Raw genomic sequence first — 25,679 nt, 5'->3', positions numbered from 1 at the left:
ACACATCGCGTGGCCATCATGTCGGTCTTTCACCGTCTTTTCAGCCCTTGGACCGACCTCTCATTTCTACGAGCAGGTGTTCCTTTAGAACTGGTCTCCAAGCACGTCACGGTCTTTACAGATGCCTCCAAAACGGGCTGGGGAGCTGTTTACAATGGGCCCGCGACTGCATTGGCACATCAACTGCCTCGAGTTGTTGACAATTCTGCTCGCCCTGCGGAGGTCCCGGCCGTTGATCCAGGGCAAGCACGTGTTAGTTCGGACAGACAGCACGGCAACGGTAGCATATGTCAACTGCCAGGGCGGTCTGCGCTCTCGCTGTATGTCACAACTCGCCCGCCGTCTCCTCCTCTGGAGTCAGCAGCACTTCAAGTCGCTGCGAGCCACTCACATCCCAGGCAACCTCAACACTACAGCGGACAACTGTCACGGCAGGGTACCCTCAGGGGAGAGTGGAGACTCCACCCTCAGGTGGTCCAGCTGATTTGGAGTTGATTCAGACGGGCACAGGTGGACCTGTTCGCCTCCCAAGAATCCTCCCACTGCCCGCTCTGGTACGCCCTCACCGAGGCTCCCCTCAGCATAGATGCGCTGGCACACAGCTGGCCCCCTGGCCTACGCAAATATGCATTTCCCCCAGTGAGCCTGCTTGCACAGACCCTGTGCAAGGTCAGGGAGGACGAGGAGCAGGTCGTCCTGGTAGCACCCTACTGGCCCACCCAGATGTGGTTCTCGGACCTCACGCTCCTCGTGACAGCTCCCCCCTGGTGAATTCCCCTGAGGAAGGACCTTCTTTCTCAGGGATGGGGCACCCTCTGGCACCTGCACCTCCTTTTAGGGATCAGGTGGTGAACCTGCAAGCGCTGCCCCAGGAGGAGGCAGACCCAGCCCTGTCATTGCTGTGTCCAGTGTGCACTTTACGCATCTATTTGGATCACACGCAGAGCTTTAGAATCTCTGAGCAGCTCTTTGTCTGCTTTGGTGCACAGCAGAAAGGAAGCGCTGTCTCCAAGCAGAGGATCGCCCACTGGCTCATTGACGCCATAACTATGGCATATCTCGCCCAGGACATGCCGCCCCCGGTAGGGCTACGAGCCCATTCTACCAGAGATGTAGCGGCTTCCTGGGCCCTGGCCAGAGGTGCCTCTCTAACAGACATTTGCAGAGCAGCGGGCTGGGCAACACCCAACACCTTTGCAAGGTTCTACAACCTCCGGGTTGAACCGGTTTCGTCCCAGGTAGTGGCACGCAACACAAGTGGATAAGCCTGGGATAGCTGGCCGGGTGTATCGCTTGCACATAGCGCCTTCCACCTCCCTTGGAGCTGAAGACCTGTGCCATTAATTCCCAGTAGTGTTCACAAACTTTGTTCCCTGGTTGACTTCCTCCGAGCCCTGTGGCAGTCGAGTGTTCGGAGAGACTCGCTGCTGACCCAGTACCCGTGCTAATTAAGAGTCCTGTTCTGGGGTAGGTGCTCCACATGTGGTGGTTCCCTGTAAGGCTAACCCCATGCGATATATATCTTCCGCTAGTTTGTTTCCCTGTTGGCAAACTGCGTCTTCCTTGGGCAGAGCCCCTCTGCCCCAGTCTCCATGTTTGTAGTAACTCCTCCCCCATTGGGCAGGATCTACCTTGAAGAGTCTCCACATGGTTGGAAAGACCATGTGACGTATTCTTCCACTTAAATATCCCCCCCCCCTTTGGGCGAGGTGTGGTCTCCGCTGTGTCTTCCCCTTGGGAGGGACACCCCTCAACAAGACCTGGCGGCCCAGTTGGATAATCCCCCTTCTTTTTTAGGGAGTGGAAAAAAAGAAGGGGAAAAGAGGCCACGACTGGGTTAAGCCTGTCTCTATCTTTTGGGTAGTCGACTTGTCCCCAAAAAGGGCCGTTCGACACTCATAACTATGTTGGGGAGGTTACGTGTCGACCTGGTGTGCTGGCTATGTGGCACACAGTAGTCTGCCCACCACACACCACCAGTTCATGTAACACAGTTCAGCCAGTTGTGGCATTTCATATAGGGACCCCTAGTGTCACTACATTGACACAACGTCGAGTGAGTGACAGATAGGGAACGTCATGGTTACTTGTGTAACCTCCGTTCCCTGATGGAGGGAACGAGACATTGTGTCCCTCCTGCCACAATGTTGAACTACCCGCTGAAATGGCCAGACCTTATATCGGCTCCTTAGCATAAAACCTGAATGAGTGGTTGCATACCAGCTCCTTTTATACCCGTATGTCCGGGGGAGTGGCATGCAAATACCACTCGCCAATTTTCATTGGCCTTTTATCAAAGACCAGAGGTGTCTCAGGCTCCCAAGAGTGACCCCTAGTGTCACTACATCGACACAACGTCTCGTTCCCTCCATCAGGGAATGGAGGTTACACAAGTAACCATGATGTTGTGTGATGGCTCTTGTCCTCTTCAACATCTTTCTCTTATGCGTCACCCATCTTCTCCATAAAGAGCTGGAGAACAGCAGCAGTGTTGCAGTGAACTTCAGACTTGATGGGAACCTGTTTAATATTTAGGAGGTTCCAGGCAGTTACCAAGTTGTCTATAGAATGGGTCTTAGAGGCTCATTATGCTGATGACAGTGCTCTTGTGGCTCACTCAAGGCCTTCAGTTTGTCCTTGCCATAGTTGTTAAGGCCTATAGCAAGGTTGGACTGTCTATTAACACCACTAAAACAGAGGTGGTCTGCCAGTGGAGCTCTGGAACTCCACAGACACTTCCAGTCTTCACAATCAACAATGATATAATTGAACAATGAACTTGCAATAGTTCCATCTTTCAAATACCTGGGCAGTATCCTCTCAGAGGATTACAGCATTGACCACAAAATACATAACCAGATCAAACTTGCATCAGCCTCCTTCGGGAGACTCAGGCATTGGGTTTTCCAAAACAAGAACCTCTACCTCCATACATAGGTTGCTGTATTTCAAGCGGTGTGCATATCCATCCTGCTCTACAGTTGCGAAGCTTGGGTCACCTATAGTCGCCATATGACGTCTCTTGAACGGTTCCACATAGGATGCCTGCAGTGTATTCTGGGCCTCAACTGGCATGATCGTGTACCTCACGCTGACATACTTGCAAAGACCAACTGCAGACGTATGGAGACCATAATTACCCAACATCAGTTACGGTGGCTTGGTCGTGTAATCAGGATGCCACAAAACTGACTGTCTTGCAGAGTGCTCTATCGTGAATTGCAGCATGGCCGTCGCTCAGCAGGTGGGCAGAAGAAACGGTATAAAGACCAGATAAAGGCTTCACTGAAAAAGTGAAAGATCAGACCAGATGACCTGGAAAACACTGCTGCTGACCGCAAAACCTGGAGGCAGATTACGTGGGATGAGACCCACACACTGGAAGAGGACAGGACAGCCTGGAGACAAAAAAAAAAGCAAGCCAGAAGGAACACATCCATGGAAATTGTTACCACCACAACTGTTTATACGTGCCCCACATGCAGTAAAATGTGCGGCTCTAGGATCAGACTGTTCAGCCATCAGAGAACCCACCGTTAAAGGGAAAAAAAGTGGACATCATCATCGGATAATGATGGACAGAAGAAAGAAAGAAAGAAGAATGCAATATAAACCAAGCTTCAGTGTATTATTATTACTCCATTCATTGTAGGTCAAAGAAACACTTCTGCTATACAAAATGCAGTATGTTAGTAAAGTTTTTTTTTTGCATTAAAACAGTCATAAATGAGTAATACATGATCATTTTGCACCTGTCTCTGGCAGAGATGTTCACAAGTCTTTCATCTGAAGTTCAAGTTAAGTCTGAAGTCTTTAACGCTGGAGTCCAAGTCAAGTCTCGAGTCTTATGTCACAAGTCTGAGTTGAGTCTCAAGTCACTAAACGTTACATCTTTCAGGGTGTAAAAAATGCTCTACTTAAAAATCATATTTACAAAATTACATTATATAGCCAAAATGTATGATCTTTGGAAAATCTGGGATACTAATAGGATTCTACCTGAACTTTTTCTACCTATTTAATATATTTTATTTTATGATTTCACAGACTTAATTAACAAACCTGTACTGTTTTTTTTTTTTTTACTAAAGGTGCCGCAGTTTTCTCTCTCTCACACACACACACATATACAGAGAGAGAGAGAGAGAAAGAGAGAGAAAAGTGGCATATATACTTTGTGTGTTAATGTGACTAACCTTTTTGGATGTGTTCTTTCATAAGTTTCTGCTTCTGATGATGACACTATGTTAATAAAAAACAAATGTGAGCACATATAGCGTGTTTCACAGGACTTTTATCAAATTGTGAGGTTTATGTGGAAATACATCACCAAATTCTATTATAAGGGTCCGATCGATCATGACACATGGGGAAATACTGTATGTGACACAGATCTAGGGCTTGGCATCGACTTTTTGGCTCATCGGCCACTGTGGCTAGTGATATTTCAAAGTCACTTGCCACTCAGCATTTTCGCTACCAAAATCTCCTGCCCCACAAAAAGTGATAAAGGTAACTGGAGACTGTAACTGCATGCATTTGTTTGGACATTTTATTTGAACAAGAATAATGAGTTCAGCATGACATAGGCCTAATGATTTCAGTCAACTTTAGAATAACTGAAGGCAAACATGTCCAGTTAGAACAGTAGTGGGACAGAACAAGAGGAAAACTTTGTCAATAAATTGTCCATTTGTCCATGGACATACAGATTTTAACCTCTTTAACCTCTTAACGACGGGTGGGTCAAAAATGACCAGTTTTTATTTATTTATTTACATTTAATTTATGATTAATGCATGTTTAAACTGTGAAATTGTAAACTAATATTGACATCCAGTTTATAATTTGAAAGATCTGGGTCTTAAGATTTGATATTTTAAAGAGATTTTGATGACTGCAAAGTTACAACCATAAGATTTTATTAAACGTGTCAAGAGTGAAAATCAAAAACACGGAAAATGAAACTGGAAGTTCGACCTTTATTGTCTCCAAGCCTAACACAGAGCACAATCCTCCAAACTTTGGTATGCTTTTCATTGCAAGAGTCCAATAAATAAAATCCATTAGAGATTTTAGTCAAAAATGTACAAATATGAAGAAATATTGATCAATCTGTCTTTGTTCAAGTTTTATTTATTCAACACAAGTTATCATTCATGTCCGTTCTCTGCTAAATCTTGCACTCTGTGTAGTGTTTCAGTAGCAAAACACCCAAACATGATATTTGGGAGGGTCTTACGAACAAAATGAGCCCTCCCTCAACATTTTCTGTGCAGTGGAGATTGGGTAGTCATTCAAAACAGCCAAACAGAACAGTTAACACGAGTGACGTAAAGATTTGTGTCATCCATGTTTGTCTATGGATAAAGCCAGCCAATGAAAAGCTAGATAATTTTTGACTGATGGGTCGTGTAGCTAATGAAAAGATGAAAGCAACGATATAAGGGTTATATATATCCCTGATGCCGATTCGCGAAGGTTCAGAGTGGAAAACTGTGGACTGTGTTTGTGTTTGCGCTTTTACGCACGGTGTGCAGTTATAGCGCGTTACTGCTGTACTGTCGACAAAGAACTCGGCTTTTGGACCCACAGTCTGATCCACTCTCTTTGGTTTCAGTCACCATCACTGAGGGCCTGGAGGAACCGTGCCTCCCGACTGCATTTTTTCATCAAACCCCCTGTTCAACTGCACATCCATGGGGCTCGGACATGTCATTCAAGCCAAGATGAGCCACACTCCCTGGCTTCACTCACCGTGAGTTAAATCCTGGAGTACACACGCTCCAAATGCATTGACTTAGTCATTTTTCACTGCTTTTTCTTTGCCATTCACCCAGGGCCTTTAGCCTCTGCCTCAAGCCAAGAGGCGCCACCCTCCTCGGATTCAGTCACCATCATAGAGGGCCTGGAGGAACCGTGCCCCCCAACTGCATTTTTTCATCAAACCCCGTTCAACTGCACATCCTGGGGGCTCGGACATGTCATTCAAGCCGAGATGAGCCACCCTCCTCGACTTCAGTCACCATCACCAAGGGCCTGGAGGAACCGCTCCTCCCGACTGCATTTTTTCATCAAACCCCCTGTTCAACTGCACATCCATGGGGCTTGAACATGTCATTCATGCCGAAATGAGCCACCTTCCCTGGCTTGAGGCAGTGGCTATAGACCCTGGTTGAATGGCAGAGCTAAAGCAAGTCAATTTGCATTTGTATGGGGGAAAAAATGAACAGAAGCATCTTTATTGTAAGTAAAAGTTTATTTCCATTGCAACATTTAAAACTGCAATGTTCTTTTCACATTGTTTATAAAATGCATAAATATATATGGAATGCATTATAATATATTCCCAAATAATAAAAACAATTATATCTTCATGTATTTTTACATTTGAAATATAAACAAATTGTGTGTTTTGAACCACTTTGATAATTGGTTTACGGAGTTACTACAAGTGTTCTACTGGTGCCTTTTTTTGGAAGCATACTTCAATCAATAAATCATTATGGAACAAATAGTTTTGAGTTGCAAGTTCAAATCCAGGGCATGCTGAGTGACTCCAGCCAGGCCTCCTAAGCAACCAAATTGCCCCGGTTGCTAGGGAGGGTAGAGTCACATGGGGTAACCTCCTCGTGGTCGCTATAATATGGTTCGCTCTCAGTGGGGCGCATGGTTAGTTGTGCGTGGATGCCGTGGGGAATAGTGTGAAGCCTCCACACGCACTGTCTCCACGGTAACACACTCAATGGGCCACGTGATAAGATGCACGGGTTGACGGTCTCAGACGCGGAGGCAACTGAGATTCGTCCACCGCCACCTGGAGTCACTTCGCCACCACGAGAACTTAGAGCACATTGGGATTTGGGCATTCCAAAAAAAAAAAAATAATAATAATTCATATGGGTCACTTTGTTTTTTAGTGGACTCCGCTGACCGCCGCGATATCGATTGAAGCCCGACTGAATCACGCAAGTTTTGCTCTGTGCTTTGACTGTCCCAGAGCTCTGGCGGTCTTATCTCTGGATAACGCTGATGTGCACTGCGGCAGTTCGAGTGAAAGCAGGCTTCATTCGCCTGCACAGATGTTCATGCAAGCTATGAGAGGCATATTTAGTGCTTACAAGGCACTGAACGTGGGATGAATACAATTCAATTTCTTTGAGCTTCAGCCACCCGTAAGGGTGACAGAGTTACCCACCTCTGCCAATTTCTACAGACATTTGGTGGGTGGACAGGTGTTAATGTCAAGCCCAGTGCAGAAGTAATAAAACCAAAAAAAAAAAAAAAATTCTTCCTTTAAGATAACAATAGTTAAGTTTAAAAGACACGAGTCGTTTTGAAACATTCACAAGTCTTTTTTGTCGAGTCAAGTCAAGTGTGAAGTCATTTCAGGTCAAGTCTAGTGTCGAGTCTAAAGTCTATTAAAATGCGACTTGAGTGCGACTCGAGTCTCTTACTCAAGTCCCCATCTCTGGTCCTTGTCCCTCTGTCTAAAACGCTCACTTTTGGCCTAAGCACTTCCTTAAAACTTCAACGTAAATACCCACTGTTATGATTGGCTAACATCATGCAGCCCCTTGAATAGAGCCATTTTTGAAACTCAATCGGAAGAGAATGAACCGGCTCAACAACATTATAAAACTAAATGTCAGGGTTTACACATAACGCACATAGAGCAAAAGAAACCATTATAATTAATGATGATGTCTACCATGGAAGCATCCGTTGCAGAGTGTGGTGTTGCACCGACAGTAAGCAGATGTCCCGTTCAATTTTGCATTGCACGCGCTGGCGCTACTACTGCCGACAACACAAATAAACGGTTTAGAAAGTTTGTGTTTACATCCAGACAGGCACATGAAGGTGTCCTGTGTAGTCCACTTTGGATGAATCTCCCATGACAGTCCCCATCTCTCTCCTCTTCACCTGTATGACTGACTGAGCACCAGTGGGTGGGGCAAAGGGTGCAATGACAGAAAAATAGGAAAAATAGACGTTGCATATGCAGATGTATTTGGTCTTTGTGATGTTACATGTCCCACGAATTCCAAATGAGCCGTTTTTGCAGCTTGGTTTAAATACACTGCTTGGCCAAATTATTTTTTTTTTTTAAATCGCTGTTTGAATTTAAATAAGCAGATACAGATACAGTAGTTACATTGTAGCTTTGCAAAAAAATACAAAATAAAAATAATAATAATAATAATAATAATAATAACTTAAACTTTTCAGATGGTAATTGTTTTATATGGGAACCAGAGGCATTTTCAAAATTTCCAGAAGGTAGGACTTAATAGCCATCCGAAACACAAATGTGGGTGTTTCTCTACCACCATCCTGGAGAAAATTATTGGCTGAAATTATCGAATGTGTTTTGACAAACTGCAGGGTTGTGTGGTAATTTAAATCTGTCTGAAATTACATATCTCAGTTTGCAAGGTGGAAATGTATGAAAAAAAAAAAATGAAATCTTTTTTGGCCACTGCTAATTCAATTATTGAAAACCCTACTTGAATATTGCAATTTAATTTCCTTTGCCTATTCCATGAACAAAATAATTTACATTTCATTTTAATTAGCAACAGTCATTCATCACCCAACTTATGGGTAATTAATTAAATTAATTTATATATAATAATAATGTATATTTTTGTCAAGGTTGCGAGAATCAGGACCCAAATGCAGAGTGAAAGAACCAAAAAAGAATTTATTAAATGAAAAAACAAACATAAACAACCCGTAGGGGTAATATAATCCAGGCAGGCACCCTCTGAAGCTGGGCTGAGGCAGACATACTTGACACAGGACACACCGGACCGAGTAGGAATTGGAACAACAGACGAGACCAACATGAGCATGAAACAAGATGAACTGGCACTGGACAGCACACACAAGGAGACTAAAATAGGGAGAGAAATCAAACAGGTTAACAGACAGGGCAGGTGTGGCTAATTAACTAATAATGGGCAAACAAGGAGGCAGGGTATGCCGCAAGACTGAGAGACACATGGCAATACAGAAACAAAACAATGCCACATGCTCTCACAAGACAAAAACACCCGAATGACATGAACGCACATCGCCAAGATAATCAGGCAATATACGCTCATGCCAACTGACAGACAAGATGAGAGAATGGGTAGCAACGCCAAACAACGCCATGACATGCATTCCCACACTAGACAAAATCTGAGCGTTCATCGTGAGGCAAGTGCCACGCAATGGACGCAACAGGCGACAAAACGAGACAGGACATTTGTGCGAGAGTTCGGCCACACACAAACCAGACACCTCAGAATGAAGTGACCGAACCTCATCACAACATGAAGACCGCTCACAACCCGGGCACACAGCGCAACCTGAGCGCAACATGAGTGCAATGCAAGGCGCACTCGTGTTCATGTGAGACAGACATAAACTATTGATGCGAGTGCATGCCGCCAAGATGACATAAGCGCAATGAACTCATGTCAATAACAGACAGAACCTGGAGCATGAGTGTCCAGATCCTGACACAGACAGAAACCGAACCAGACAAGGAAGTCAGGATCCAGACACCATGCTTCGGACATGAAACACAAGACAGACCGAAGAGGGTACGGCAGGGAAAACAAAACCAAAGCCGTGCGCTCATTCAAAGACAGACAGCGAATGATGTTATGGTCCTGTCACACAAAAACCCATAAACAGTTTTATTGGAATACTCATTGATGTATTATGTCCATTTGTTTATGAAAATATGGTAGTTAATATTACATTTATATTGATTTTCAATAATATTTTATGTCATCTTAAGGCCCTGGCATGTGTGACCTCATTTAGAACAACATCTGGCCAAAAACAAGGTGTTTTTTACATTAGTTTCTGGGAAACTTTGAACTGGTAATTTAAAACTTTAGTACTGCCATTGGTCCAATCCTCGGGAGGTGTGACCTGGAGCTCCGCCTACTTTGGGGCTGACAACTAATTCCCATTCAGTCAGTTAAGATCAGTCAACATGAACACACCGGCGTACAGAGTTATAATAGGCTACTAACATCTATATGATGGTTCGCATAGACATTATCCAAGACCATGTCATGTGATTTTTTTTGTTTAGTCTACATAAGGAATCAAATCCACCCAAATACTCTTATTTAGTTGAGTGATATGCTGCTTCACCATCAAAAGCACCTACAATGGGCACACGTGCATCAGAACTGGACCTTGGAGCAGTGGAAGTTCGCCTGATCCAATGAGTCCCGTTTTCTTTTACATCACGTGGACGGCCATGTACGTGTGTGCCTTTTACCTGGGGAAGTGATGGCACCAGGATGCACTGTGGGAAAACGACAAGCCGGTGGAGGAAGTGTGATGCTCTGGGCAATTTTCTGGCCATTTATGTTGACATCAATTTGACATGTGCCACCTACCTAAACATTGTTGCAGGCCAGGTACACTCCTTCATGGCAATGGTATTCCATGATGGCAGTGACTTCTTTCAGCAGGATATTATGCCCTGCCACATTGCACACATTGTTCGGGAATGGTTTGAGGAACATGATGAAAAATTCCCCAGATCTCAATCCGATTGAGCATCTGTGGGATGTGCTGGACCAACAGGTCCGATCCATGGCAGCTTCAACTTAAAGGACTTAAAGGATCTGGTGCTAATGTCTTGGTGCCAGATACCACAGTACACCTTCAGGGGTCTTGTAGAGTCCATGCCTTGGCAGATCCGCACTATTCTGGTGACACACGGAGAACCAACAGCATATTAGGCAGGTGGTCATAATGTTTTGGTTCATTGGTGTATAATTAATATACATTTATAAACAAGAAAACACCCTATTTTACAGTGCATTCAGAAAGTATTCAGACCCCTTTGTTTTTTCACATTTTCTTATGTTGCAGCCTTATGCTAAATGCTTTAAATAATTTTTTTTTCACATAAATCTACAATCCATACCCCATATTGACAAAGCAAAAAACAATTTTTTTTTTTTACTTTGCAAATTTATTAAAAAGAAAAAACTGATGCTGACTACCACCCCTGGAGTCGCGAGTTCGAATCCAGGGTGTGCTGAGTGACTCGAGCCAGGTCTCCTAAGCAACCAAATTGGTCCGGTTGCTAGGGAGGGTAGAGTCACATGGGGTAACCTCCTTGTGGTTGCGATTAGTGGTTCTCGCTCTCAATGGGGCGCGTGGTAATTTGTGCGTGGATCGCGGAGAGTAGCATGTGTCTCCACATGCTGGGAGTTTCCGCGGCGTCACGCACAACGAGCCATGTGATAAACTGCGCGGAGACTTGTCCTCCGCCACCCGGATTGAGGTGAGTAAACGCGCCACCACGAGGACCTACTAAGTAGTGGGAATTGGGCATTCCAGATTGGGGAGAAAAGGGGATAAAAAGTATTTAGACCCTTACCTCAGTGCTTAGTTCAAGCACCTTTGGCAGTGATTACAGCCTCAAGTCTTTTTGGGTATGATGCAACAAGCTTTGCACACCTGGATTTGTGGATTTTCTGCCATTCTTCTCTGCAGATCCTCTCAAACTCTGTCAGGTTGGATGGGGACTGTCGGTGGACAGCCATTTTCAGGTCTCTCCAGAGATGTTTAATTCACAGAGTTGTCCCTAAGCCACTCTTACTTTGTCTTGGCTGTGTGCTTAGGGTCATTGTTCTGTTGGAAGGTGAACCTTCGGCCCCTGAGGTCCTTAGCACTCTGGAACAGGTTTTAATTAAGGATATCCCTGTATTTTGCTGTGTTCAGCTTTTCCCCAACCCTGACCAGTCCCCCAGTCCCTGAAAAACACCCCCACAGCATGATGCTACCACCACTATGCTTCACCGTTGGGATGGTATTGCGCAGGTGATGAGCGGTGCCTGGTTTATTCCCACGGTGCTCCTGAGCTAAGTTTCAGGTGTCATAGCAAAGAGTCTGAATACTTATGTAAATGTGATATTTAAGTTTTTTCATTTTAATAAATTTGCAAAGTTATCAAAAATCTGGTTTTTGTTTTGTCATTATGGGGTATGGAGTGTAGATTGATGTGAAAAAAATTATAATTTAAAGCATTTTAGCATAAGGCTGCAACATAACAAAATGTGAAAAAAAATGAAGGGGTCTGAATGCTTTCTGAATGCACTGTATATAACTGAATCGATATATTAAGATAAACAGCAGAAATGCACTAAATATTTTGCCTCAAAAAAGAAGGCAAAGTTCCTTTAAGGCTCAAGGGCTCAAGTGAATCAGTGACTCATTTACTGTATGTGAACTAGTTCATTTCATGAACTGTCCGAAAGAACCAATTCACTTAAATGATTTGGTTTTCCCAGCACTACATGAGAGAATGTGGACCGTTCAGGTGTGTGTGTTTGATTTCTCCCTCGACTCATTGCTGCATTCACATTACATTGTGACAAATTTAGTATTTTGTGATGCTATAGTATTACTCGTTGGAAAATGTAGCATGTTACTGGAAAAGCTACACTATTGTGAAAATAGCTGAGCTACTGTCTTGCTACTACAAATGTAGTTAAGTTAGCAATACTACTTTTATTTAATTACTACGCAACACTGGTGCCCAGGGCCTCATGGGACCATAATCCAGCCCAGACATCAGCACTAAAAAATAGCCTTTATCTAAATAAACCCCAGAAAATGACTCTTTCTATTTTTTTCTTTCTTTCTTTTGGAGACGGTTTACTTACAAGATTACATTTGATGCTAAATGGTTGCACTCTGCATTTTCCACACACTTTCCCATCCAAAAGGCCTGAGGGATGGGCTCCATCAGGCTCAAAACAAGTTGACAAACGCAAGCTGGGGGGGGCATGCATCCTGCTGTAGACTGCAAATGCCAGCTTCATTAGGAAGGGTTTTCAAGCATCCTGCTATCCCAGCTGCCAGAACCTTTGTAGTCCCCTACCAATCGATATTTAACATTTTCAAGCTCAGTGTGTGGCCCCTCTAAGCACTGTAAAAATGTTAAATGGCAAAGCATTTGGGGACCAGAGATTAGGCCTCTCAGAGACCACAGATGTCACACAGCGAAAGGCCTGTGTGTATTTATTTACTCTTTCAGAGCCCAGGATGAATGGAAATGCCTGTGTTGGCATGTTGCTCTGAGGCACAAGAACGGTTGAGGAGAAAGAAAATGGGAACTGCACTGTAAATTGATTCGTCTTTAATCCAGTGATTGCTTACTGTGTAAAATTTGCTGTTGGCACATTGTAACTGCTGTATTGTCATCACATCAATGTAATTTGTTAAGGGTTTATAAAGGGTTGATTGATGACTAATAATTAATTAACAAATGCATTATACAGTAAAACACTGATATTGGACATTGGTAACAAAGTTTTACCAAAACAAAGTGTTTCTTTTTTTTCTTTTTTTGTATTATAATTTAATTCATTTACGTAATAATTTTAAGTAAATGTCTTGAATGAGTGCCATTTTGACTTGAATTCTGCCATTATTGTAGAATTTACAAATTAAGATTACGTAACTCTAAGATTTATCAATTTAAAGAGTTCTATGCTCATTATTCCCTTCAATGAAACGGTTTTAAATAGTTCTGTATTATGCTACATCTGATATTTCCTATGAAAAATGTACATTATGGAGACTTTAAGTGCTTGTTGTCTTAAACTAGCCTATTGAAAATGTAACGTCAATACTCATCATGTGAACACTCATGAGACAATAAAAATAAAAAAAATAAAAAAATAAAAACACATGAAATATCTTAAAATGTTGTTAGAACTTTAGAATAGTACTATAAGAAGAAGAAGAAGAAGAAGAGAAAAAAAACTATACTAAATAAATCTTTGGTTATTTATTTAGCATTATTTTACTTGATATAATATATAAATTACAGCTGGAAACACACAAACACAAAAAGTCATAAACTTTTATAATGCTTTATTTTTTAGCTGAGCTGACTTATCTATATATATATATGCTATAAGGTAAAAATAGTGCTTTTCTGCTAGTGCCCTTGAATACTCAGCAGTGTCCTCCAGTACTCCCTACCTCTCTTGCTGGAGACCGGCCAGAGTAGAAGTGGCAGAGTGCCCGTATAGGGAATGAAGCTGTGTCTGTATCTCTCTGCTCTCAAGATGAAAGTCTGATGGAAACCTTAGCCCTGACTGAAGGATTTCAGCAAGGAATAAAAACTAAGGAACTTCCCATTTTAGAAAAGATTTTGGGCCTATGCTGTGTAATAACCTAGTAGTTACAATGTAACAACTTGCATAATGTAAAATGTATTATCACTGTTTCTATGCACTTATAATTTATTTATTTTGTGTCAAAAGCCCTCTTTGGATGGTAATTATTTCTCAGGGGGATGTTAGTAAAATAATTTTTCATGGCTTTTCAGGTTAAAACTCATGTAATAAGATGGCAATTAATTAATGGAGGACAAATGGGTTTTGTCATCTGACGAACCCAAAAGTTTACTTCTCACGTGATCAGTCATATGAGAGGCATTCCAATTTGCAGGGTCCCTACGCAGTGTTTACTGTTCCCTACACACTTGATCTAAGAATCAAGTGTATGACTGGGGACATCTGTTGAAGTTAATTTCTCTTGACAAAATGTGTTCATGTGGAATACTTTGTAACATCATGGAACAGACACAGCTTAGTCATGCAAATAACGGGTTTCGAGTAAAGGCCCCAGCACACTCACGGAAAAGTTCTTCTTCGTTCTTCACTCAGAGCCAAGAAGTTTGAAACATCTAAGCAACGACATACTGTTTGCGAACATTCAGACACTGAATGTGGCCACACTGCTGTGGGAGGTGTTTAGAGGTACATTTAAATATGAGGCTAAACTGACGAGTCAAAACATTATAACCACCTGCCTAACATGCTGTTGGTCCTCTGCGTGCCAACAAAACAGCACCAACCCTCCAAGGCATGGACTCTACAAGACCTCTGAAGGTGTCCTGTGGTATCTGGCCCCAAGACATTAGCAGCAGATCCTTCAAGTCCTGTAAATTGTGAGGATGCACTGTGTCATTGTAACAAAGTTTGTAATGGGATGGCAAGGAAGATGTGGGAGATGGTGAATCCATCTCAATTTATAAATACATTGTGGGAGCGGGGGCGTGGTCAAGCGTCTGTCCGGAGAGAGAGAAAGCAGTAGAAAGCTTCCTCTTGGAAGATGAGCAATAAACTGCTCCAGTACTACCAGGTCGATCACAGCTCCAACATTGCATTGCTCAGCCAGCAACCACCTCCGGAAGGCGTCCCGGAGCTGCTGGGCGAAGGCAAACGGGCGGCCATGCTCGCCAATGGTCAGTGAGCGGAAGCGTTGGCCCTGCTGCTCGGGTGTCTGGCCGACCCGTTGCAGGATGGCTTTCCTCATGTCAGCATACACCAGGAGGTTCTCCATTGGTACCTTCTGCGCCACGAGTTGGGTACCCGGACAACAATGGTATTAACTGGACCGCCCACTGGGTGCTCAGCCATCTTCAGGCTGCCACTGTCCACTCAAAGAGCCCCAGGAAGGCCTCCGGATCGTATTGGGGCCCATATTGACTAGTGGAACATGGGGCGGGGTGGTCGCAGGGTCCAGTAAACTCCGGAGCACCTACCGGTGCACCTCTTTGGCCTGGAGGAGTGCAATAACCTGCTGCTCCTGTTCTGTGTGCAGCTCGAGGAGGGCCTGATGTTGTGTGTGGTGGTTGCTGGCGAGGGTCTTGAAAATGTCCTCCAGAGGTGAGGCATCCATGGTGGCATTCTTCCTCCCTTAATTCTCGGGTTTCGGCACTAGTGTAACAAAGTTAGTAATGGGGTTGCAAGGAGGAAGTGGGAGATGGCGAATCCAACTTAAACAGTATTTATTATATAACACAAAATTGGCTTTTCAACACACTTCACTCAATAATCACACTTTTCAGTGCACACAGCTTTACACAGTCTCGGGGTGTGTGTGGTAGCTCTCTCACCCTCACTGGCATCCAGCTTGCTCTTAAATCCATCTCCAACTCTCACTTCCCCAGGTAAACGACGCACACGTACACAGCCGTCCAAGTGATGTTAAAGAAAACGGGACTCATCATCGATGAGCCTTGGGCATATAACACCCTGTCTGTGGTTTGCCACTCCTTGGACCAATGTCGGCAGGTACTCACCACTGCTGACCGGGAGCACACGACAAGCCTTGCCATTTCAGAGATGCTCTGACCAAGTCATCTGGCCATAACAATTTGGGCTTTGTCAAAGTTGCTCAGGTCTTTACTTCTGCCCATTTTTCCTGCATTCAACACATTGACTAAGAGAACTGATTGTTCCCTTACCATCTAATCTACCCAGACCTTTACGTGTGGCCTTGTTAGGAGATAATCAACGTTATTCATTTCACCTGTGAGCGGTCATAATGTTTTGGCTCTTCAGTGTAAATTTAATGTTGTCACCCTATTTATTTAACCATGGTTTTACTATAGTAATATTGTAGTAACCATGACTGCTGTAACATTGGCTGTAGTAACCATGTTTTGTTTTTTGGCAGAAACCATGTTTTTGATACAATCAACCATGTTTTACTACAGTAATACTGTTGTATCCATATAGAATCAATATAGAATGAGCTTTATTGCCAAGTATGCTTACACATACAAGGAATTGTCTTGGTGACAGAAGCTTCCAGTGCACAAACAATGAACAACAACACAGAGATAATAATAAAAAATAGAATAAAAATAAAAAGGGAATAGAAAATATAAGTAAATATAGAAATACACAATAAGACAAAAAAATATATTCAGTATATAAACGCATGTATAAATACAAATGCAAATCTGCTATATACAGATGCAAGGGAATGTACGGCAGAAGAGATAGGGTATGTTGGAAAAATATAAATAGACTAAACTGTGCATTGCACATAATTATTGCTCAATGGGACAGTTTAAACTGTTCATGAGATGGATAGCCTGAGGGAAAAAACTGTTCCTGTGCCTGACAGTTTTGGTATTCAGTGCTCTGTAGCACCTGCCAGAAGGCAACAGTTCAAAAAGGTAGTGGGCAGGGTGAGTGAGGTCCGCAGTGATTTTTCCAGCACTTTTCCTCACTCTGGAAGTGTACAGTTGTTGAAGGGAGGACGGGGGCAACCAATAATACGCTCAGCAGTCCAAACTGTCCTTTGTAGTCTTCTGATGTTTTATTTCATAGCTGAACTAAACCAGACAGTTATTGAAGTGCAGAGGACAGACTCAATGACTGCTGAGTAGAACTGTATCAGCAGAGGCTGTGGCAGGTTGAACTTCCTCAGTTGGTACAACCTTTGCTGGGCCTTTTTCATAATGGAGTCAATGTGGGTCTCCCACTTCAGGTCCTGTGAGATGGTAGTGCCAAGAACCTGAATGACTCCACTGCTGCCACAGTGCTGTTCAGAATGGTGAGTGGGGTCAATGTTGGGGTGTCCCTCCTTAAGTCCACTATCATCTCCACTGTTCTGAGTGTGTTCAGTTTCAGGTTGTTTTAACTGCACCAGACAGCCAGCTGTTTAACCTCCCTTCTGTATGCAGACTCATCGTCATCTCGGATGAGGCCGATGACAGTGGTATCGTCTGTAAACTTCAGGAGCTTGACAGAGGCGTCCTTGGCGATGCAGTCGTTGGTGTAGAGGGAGAAGAGTAGTGGGGAGAGCACACATCCCTGGGGGGCACCAGTGCTGATTGTACAGGTGCTGGAAGTGAATTTCCCCTGTCTCACAAGTTGCTGCCTATCTTTCAGAAAGCTGATAATCCACTGACAGATAGACATGGGAACAGAGAGTTGGTATAATTTAGTCCGGAGAATAGCTGGGATGATGGTGTTGAAAGCCGAACTGAAGTCCACAAAAAGGATCCTTGCATATGTCCCTGGTCTGTCCAGATGTTGCAGGATATGATGCAATCCCATGTTGACTGCATCATCCATAGACAGGGTTGGGAGGGTTACTTTTGAAATGTATTCCACTACAGATTACAGAATACATGCTGTAAAATGTAATTTGTAACATATTCTGTTAGATTACTCAAGGTCAGTAATGTATTCTAAATACTTTGGATTACTTCTTCAGCACTGGTAGATTTTTTTACTTGTTTTGACTATAAAAACTCTGCCAGTACAGTAAGACAAAATACATGTTAAAAATACATTCTCTGGAAAATCTAAATATCTTATGCAGTGTTGTTTCTAAAACAAGATGATTCAAACTGATCTTGTTTTAAGGATTTTTAGATATTTTTACAGAAAAACAATACAAACATTATTATCAAGAATACAATTTTTGCCCTAATATCAAAGGTCTTACTAGAAAAAAGAAATTATGATCCAACGTGAATTTTCTTGATAAAAAAATATGATTGTGCCAGGTAACATGTGCATGTAAGATGGCTAGAAATAGCATTTTAGCTTAGCATAAAGCTGACAATTTACACAAGGTTTATTTCTATTTCTTCTGCTCCAAACTTACTTCAATCTTGCTTCTCTGTCTGCTCATATGAATGTAACACATCATAAGATTCACTAGATTCATTCACTAACAGTTGCTGAAGCACCTGCCTGATGTGCTGCACATGGTCCTGGATATTCTGGGAGAAGATCAGAATATCATCAAGATAGACAAACAAAAAATGATTGGCCATGTCTCTAAGCACGTCATTCACGAGCCCCTGGAAGACGGTGGGGGCGTTGACAAATCCGAAAGGCATAACCAAATATTCAAAGTGCCCCTATGGGTGTTAAAAGCCATCTTCCAGCAGTTTCACTGCTGTTCAAATGCACTTTGGATCGCATCATTTATGTGGATAAATGTTTTCCATCTGAAAGGACTAAATATTAAATGAAACAAATGACAATAAAATGCAAAGTAATCTCTTCAGTAATCAAAATACTTTTTTTAATGTAACTGTATTCTAATTACCAATGATTTCAATTGTAACTGTAGTGAAATACAGTTACTTATATTTTGTATTTTAAATACATAATCCCATTACATGTATTCCGTTACTCCCTTACCTACGACCTTACATCATCCCTCTCATGAGCACACATCACAGAGATGTACGGAAGCGAACATTTGTAGTTAAAAAATATATAAGTATTGTTTTTTTTTTTTTTTTTCTAAAAATAATCAATCGTTTGGGTTCAGAAGAACTTTATTTGTCGACTGGAGTCGTATGGATTATTTTGAATGGAGTTTCAAAATATTTAAAAAAAATGGAGTACATTCACTTGCATTGTTTAAAGGAAGAGGCCTGAAATGAAATCCTAAAAATCTTAAATTATGTTTTGATGAAGAAAGAGACTCAAATACATCTTGGATGGCCTGAGGGTGAGTAAATTATCAGCACATTTTCATTTTTGGGTGAACTATTCCTTTAAGTCCTGTGATTTTGGGTTTCTTTGGGACAGGAATGATGATAGTAACCATAGTTCCCTTTCAAGTCGGTCACTTTGATGCTGCTTCAGTAGCTGCTGTTATGGGTAACTTCTCCCTGGTGTGACGATCTCTGAATCCCTTTCAAAATCACTCCAATCTATTGGCAGATGGCACTTGACTCATCGCCCCTGATGAACTTGTCATCACAGGCATATAGACTGGAGCACAGCACCATTTCATCCAAATTTTTCTCTTCAGGGTCGCGATAACATACCTCGTGCTTTGAACCCCCGAAATGCTGCATTTTCATTGTTGAATCTGCACACCTTAACAGCGAGTGGATTATTTTCTTCTCCCTGCCTGTGCTGTGACGAACAGTGTCTCCTTTAACACTACCGCATTTGCACTGTTAATTGTTAAGTGAATGAAAAACACATAAGAGTTGTTTGCTCAGCGGCGGCTTTTAAAGATGATGTTTCACAAATGTTTTCTACACTGTGAGCGATATATCCCTCTGTCTGATGGGCACAAACACTGCTTTGTCTGCCTGGGCCAAGCTCACACAGAAGTGGTGCCCATTCACTATGAACACATGAAACTCAAGACGCTTTGTTCTCGGCTAGCCTTCTTTTTAAAGGACGATGCTGGTCCCCATCCCTCCTTCTGCAGCTCTCGAGGCCAGGATATCCAGTACGGAGAGTTTGAGGAGGATTTGTCACCAGCACAAGCCTTGTGTTCCTCCCCACCTCCATTTTAAGCGTCTTTGACCTTTGAATATGACCTTTCCGAACTGCACACCACAATCACTCCCACTCCCTAAAGAGCTCAGGTGGTTACCTTACAGGCTCTCTGACCTCTTCTGTTGGAGTTGGACGAGGCACAAAGACTGCACATGCTCTGCCTGTGTGGGTGCTAGGCATGTATATTAACCATACAAGTCAATGCAGGCTGACGGATCAGCTCTTTGTCTGCTTTGGAGGTCACTCAAAAGGTTTGGCCACCTCCAAACAAAGACTTTCTCACTGGGTTGTTGATGCCAGGTGTGCAGTCCAATGTCTCATGGGCGTTAAATCTCTACATGAACCTCTAGTACTAGGGGCCCTATTATTCTAAAGTCTAAGGCTATGGGGCCTAAGACTTTGGAGGCCCCTGGTACTCCAAGACCCCAGGGCACTGGCCCCACTGTTCGGGTCCATAATCCAGCCTTTGGACAGCATCTGCTTCTGTGAAGTTCATGGTGCTTGTGTATTATGCTTAAAAACCCCATATTTGGCATGACAGTCTTCATGAATCAATATACCTACTGATGTTGTTTTTTGTTTTGTTTTGTGCATGGGTGGTTTTTCTCTATGATCAAATGAATTATTGGGAAAAAAAAACAGCAACTAAAATGCAACTAATTGAAATCAAACATAACCTTTTAGCGTAGGCATGTATTTGGCCTCGCTTGCTCTTCTAATAGATTTTATTCCATTTCAAATGTGCAGAAATATAATACAGAATATAATACAGAAATCTACATATGAGAGCCAACATTACTAGTACAGACCACAGAAGGTTACTAGTGATGTGCACACTGTAAATATGTTGCCAAATGTTCTGCTCTACACAGACATGGGCACAGTTTTTCTTGTATAAGTCTAACTTGAGATAGTGGGTAAGTGATTGAGAGAGATGAATTTTAGCATGCTCAGAGTGCTATAATTACACACTCATAAGCTGATTGTGACCTGTGATTACCACAATGGTATGAGTGTTATCTTGTCTGATTTGGTGGCCTTTTGTATGGTCATTAAGGAGCAGTCCGCTAATTAATAAGATGTGTTTGCCCTTGCCTGGAGAATCAGCTGTTATTTGTGTCCGACTGGGACAAGAAAAGGTCCACCATGTCTGATTTATTGCATGTCATGCAATGCATCAGTCTCTTTTACTTTTACAACCTCTACAAAACATTTTCAGGCCCAAGCATTGCTATAGACTTTGGAACTGAAAGTATGTTGTAATTTTCCAAAGCACAGTTATGTAACACTTTGTTTTATAAAGGGGTTCAATGATGACTAATATGTCATTTACAAATGTATAATAAAAAGTATTTATGTGTTTTTAACAACATGAATAAAAAGGGTGACTGTCATGCACTTTAAAAATAGCAGCAATTTTATCGCACATGCTTATAAATGCTTAATAACACTTATTCCACATAAGTGACCCATAAAATGGGTCTTGAACTTTGGGGCATTTTTTGGCTGTCAACTGCAATTTTTCACACTCAAATTAAAAAGCACACCATTCACACATACTGTGGACTAATTGACAAAAATTGGTCTCATTTTTTCAGAAACCACACATTCATCCTACGAACACACTCTTCACGGATTGCCCCTTGCGCGACTACGACACGCACGCCATTGGAGATTGCTTCCCACTGCTACAGCTGGTGTCAGGATTTTTTTTACATTCCTCAACCCAGTGACTGCTCATTATTACCGTTAATAAATCATTTGAACTGTTCCTCTGCTCTTGGGTCTGTTTGTCTTACTATCGTTCGTTACAGAACAGTCTAGCCAAGTATGGACCCAGCGGAGGAATCCACTCATTGCTCCGCCCTCTCTCAGCAGGGAGTCTTGCTGGGACATCAGCAGGATAAAATCGCTGCCTCGAACCGGGCTTTGAAGATGATGGCTTTGCAGTTCGCCAAGCTCACTTCTTTTGTTCAGCACCTCCGCCTATCTCCTGATGTTGGCCCATCTCAGGAAGCTTCCTTACAGGCTCTGGCAGTTCTTCTGTCTCCTGGACACTTTGAAGCCCTCATTCCCCCTCCAGCCCCATATTTAGGTGAGGCTGAATCCTGCCGCGCATTCCTTTCACTATGTTCCCTGTTCTTCACGTTACAGCCCTCCACTTTCACTTCGGATACGATGAAGGTGGCCTGTGTTATTACGCTCCTCACTGGAAGGGCTGTCAAATGGGTCACTGCCATGTGGGACAACAGACATCCCTGCTGCGCTTCCTATCATGCCTTTACCACGAAGCTCCACCAAGTGTTTGATCACTCGGCTCAAGGTCGGGAGGCGGCGAGGGTTTTATCTGGACTGTCTCAAGGAGATTGATGAGTATCAGATTATGCGATTGAATTTCGCAGCCTAGCTGCTTCTTGTGAATGGAATGACCAAGTTATGTGGGATCAATTTCTGCATGGTCTTTCCAACGACATTCTGGATGAGATTTATTCTTTGGATTTCCCTCCACACTTCGATGACTTAGTGGATTTGAATATCCGAGTCGATCAATGCCTGACCCTACGCTGTCGCTACATCGATGCCGCATTCCACCTACCCTGGCGGCTGATCCTCCTACCTGTTCTGCTTCTCCAGCCAACTCACCAGTATCACGGCCCAACACTGAGCCTATGCAAGTTGCTAGAACTGAAATTTCACGCAGGGAGAAACAGTGACGTCTCGTTAATGGACTGTGTTTTTACTGTGCTGCTTCTGATCATCTCTTTGCTTCCTATCTCGTAAAAGACATAGCTCATCAGTAGGAGAGGGGTTACTGGCGAGCGCAACACCTCTGGACAAAACCCCTGGACTTCAGACACTTCTCCCAGCCCGGCTGCAGTATTTATTTGCCTGTCACAAGGTTTCTACCTTGGTAGATTCCGGAGATGAAGGGTACTTTATGGATTTCGAATTGGCTTCTAATTGGTGACTTCCTATGGTCCAGTTGGAAAGACCCATCATTGCCCACACCGTAAGTGGTACGCCGCTGTCCATCATCACTCAATCCACAAAGCTGGTCACCTTCATCTCTGGGAATCATACGGAGCATTTGTCCTCCTACCTTATCCAATCTCCATCGGCACCGGTAGTGTTGGGGCATCCTTGGTTGGTAACACACAACCCACACATAGATTGGTCAACCAACACTGTTCTTGCTTGGAGTCCTTATTGTTTGTCGCACTGTCTTAACTCTGCTGTTTCCCCTGTCCAGTCTTGTGTTTTGTTGCAGGATGAACCAGCGGACTTATCCGGAGTACCGTTGACATACCATGACTTGAGGGTGGTGTTTAGCCGGTCCCGCGGCACAACCCTTCCTCCTCATCGCCCGTGACTGAACTGCTTCCTGGAACTTCGCCACCTCGGGGATGGCTGTATTTGCTCTCGGCTTCTGAGAGGGAGGCCATGAATAGGTACATCAATGATTCTCTGGAAGCCGGTCTCATTCGCCCTTCCTCTTTGCCGGCAGGGGTGTGGTTCTTCTTCGTGGAGAAGAAGGATGGCTCGCTTAAACCCTGTATAGATTATCGGGGGTTGAATATTATCATGGTGATGAATCGCTATCCTTTACTGTTGATGTCCTCAGCCTTCAAACTCTTGCAGGGAGTGTCCGTCTTTACGAAGTTGGATTTACACAACGCTTATCACCTTGTCTGGATTAGGAAGGGGGATGAGTGGAAGATGGCTTTTAACACCCATAGGGGGCACTTTGAATATTTGATTATGCCTTTCAGATTGGTCAACGCCCCTGGGCTCATGAATGACATGCTTAGAGACATCGTTTTTCGCTTGTCTATCTTGATGATATTCTGATCTTCTCCCAGATTATCCAGGACCATGTGCAGCACATCAGGCAGGTGTTTCAGCAACTGTTAGTGAATCAGCTGTTTGTCAAGACAGAGAAGTGTGCTTTTCATGCACAGTCTGTTCCGTTCCTAGGGTTCATCTTTTTGTCTGAGGGAGTACGCATGGATCTGACTACGGTTAAAGCCGTCTCCGATTGGCCAACTACAGAGTCTCGCAAGGCATTGCAGAGGTTTCTGGGATTCGCTAATATTTATTGGAGGTTTATAAGGGACTACAGTCAGCTCGCCACAGATCTGATAGACCTCACCTCCACACACACTGACTTTTATTGGTCCTCGTGAGCTGAGGCCATGTTTTCTAAATTAATGGAGCGGTTTTCTTCCACACCCATCCTCATTACTCCTGAACCTGCAAGTCAGCTCGTGGTGGAGGTGGATGCATCTGAGGTTGGTGTTGGAGCAGTCTTGTTGCAGTGCTCCCCCTCAGACAGAAAGATACAGTACATCCGTGTGCTTTTTTTTTTTGCACAGCTTAACACCAGCTGAATGGAATTACGACATTGTCAACTGAGAATTACTGGCTGTCCGGTTGGCCTTGGGAGAGTGCCGTCATTGGTTAGAGGTTTGGGGTACCTTTCATGGTCTGGACAGATCATAAGAACCTAGAGTATATTCGTAGCGCCAAACGCCTCAACTCTAGACAGGCTCGCTGGGCACTATTTTTCATGTGTTTCAACTCTGTGCTGTCTTATCACCCGAGCTCTAAAAACATCAAGCCTGACTCCCTACCTCGATGTTTTGAGGTCGAGACCTCTACCGCCCCACCAGATACCATTCTACCTGCCACTCGCATGGTGGGCATAGTATCCTGGGAGGTGAAGGCTAAAGCCCCACCTGCCACATGCCCAGCGGGCCAGTTATTGGTTCCGCGATCTGCCCGGTCGCACGTCCTACAGTGGGGTCACTCATCCAACGTTGCTTGTCATCCAGGGGCGACTCACACTCAGACACTCATTAGACAGCGATTCTGGTGGCCATGATTAGTGCAGGATGTATGACGATTCTTAGCCGCTTGCCCCATTTGTGAGACTAATAAAACGTCCTGTAAACCACTAGCCGGGCTCCTCCAATCGCTGCCTGTCCCTTCGAGACCCTGGTCACACATAGCCATGGATTTCATAGCCATGGTCTCCCCCCCTCCCATGGGAACACAGTTGTTTTGACTGTAGTTAACCGGTTCTCAAAGGCAACTTATTTTATTCCCCTCCCCAAATTACCTTCAGCGAGGGAGACAGCGGTAGCAGTCATTAACCACGTCTTCTGCATCCATGACCTCCCGATCATGTGGTTTCTGACAGAGGCCCCCAATTTGTGTCACGTTTTTGGGCAGAATTCTGTCGACAGCTGGGGGCTTGGCTGTCATGGCTCCGGTGAGTTTGTCGGTTTGTTTTGTATGTTTTGTCATTTTCTCTCCCTCATGTCTCGCAGGCGCGGCTGGCATGCATGATCGGCATTTCCATGGGAACACTGATTGTTCCCAGGGGAACGCTGATCATGTCACCGATTAGTATGCCAAGCAACACCTGTTTTTCACTCCCTTCTTAAGCCCGTCGTGTTCTCAGTATCTTTGCTAGATTGTTGTTTGATGTTGAGTACTAACCTCACACTCTCTGCCTTGTTGGTCCTGTCTTGTTTATCTGTTGGTTGCCCATGTGTCGGTTGTGGTTGC

Source organism: Myxocyprinus asiaticus, chromosome 22, assembly GCF_019703515.2.
Source record: "Myxocyprinus asiaticus isolate MX2 ecotype Aquarium Trade chromosome 22, UBuf_Myxa_2, whole genome shotgun sequence".
NCBI lineage: Eukaryota > Metazoa > Chordata > Actinopteri > Cypriniformes > Catostomidae > Myxocyprinus > Myxocyprinus asiaticus.
Note: the sequence above shows the minus strand (reverse complement) of the source record.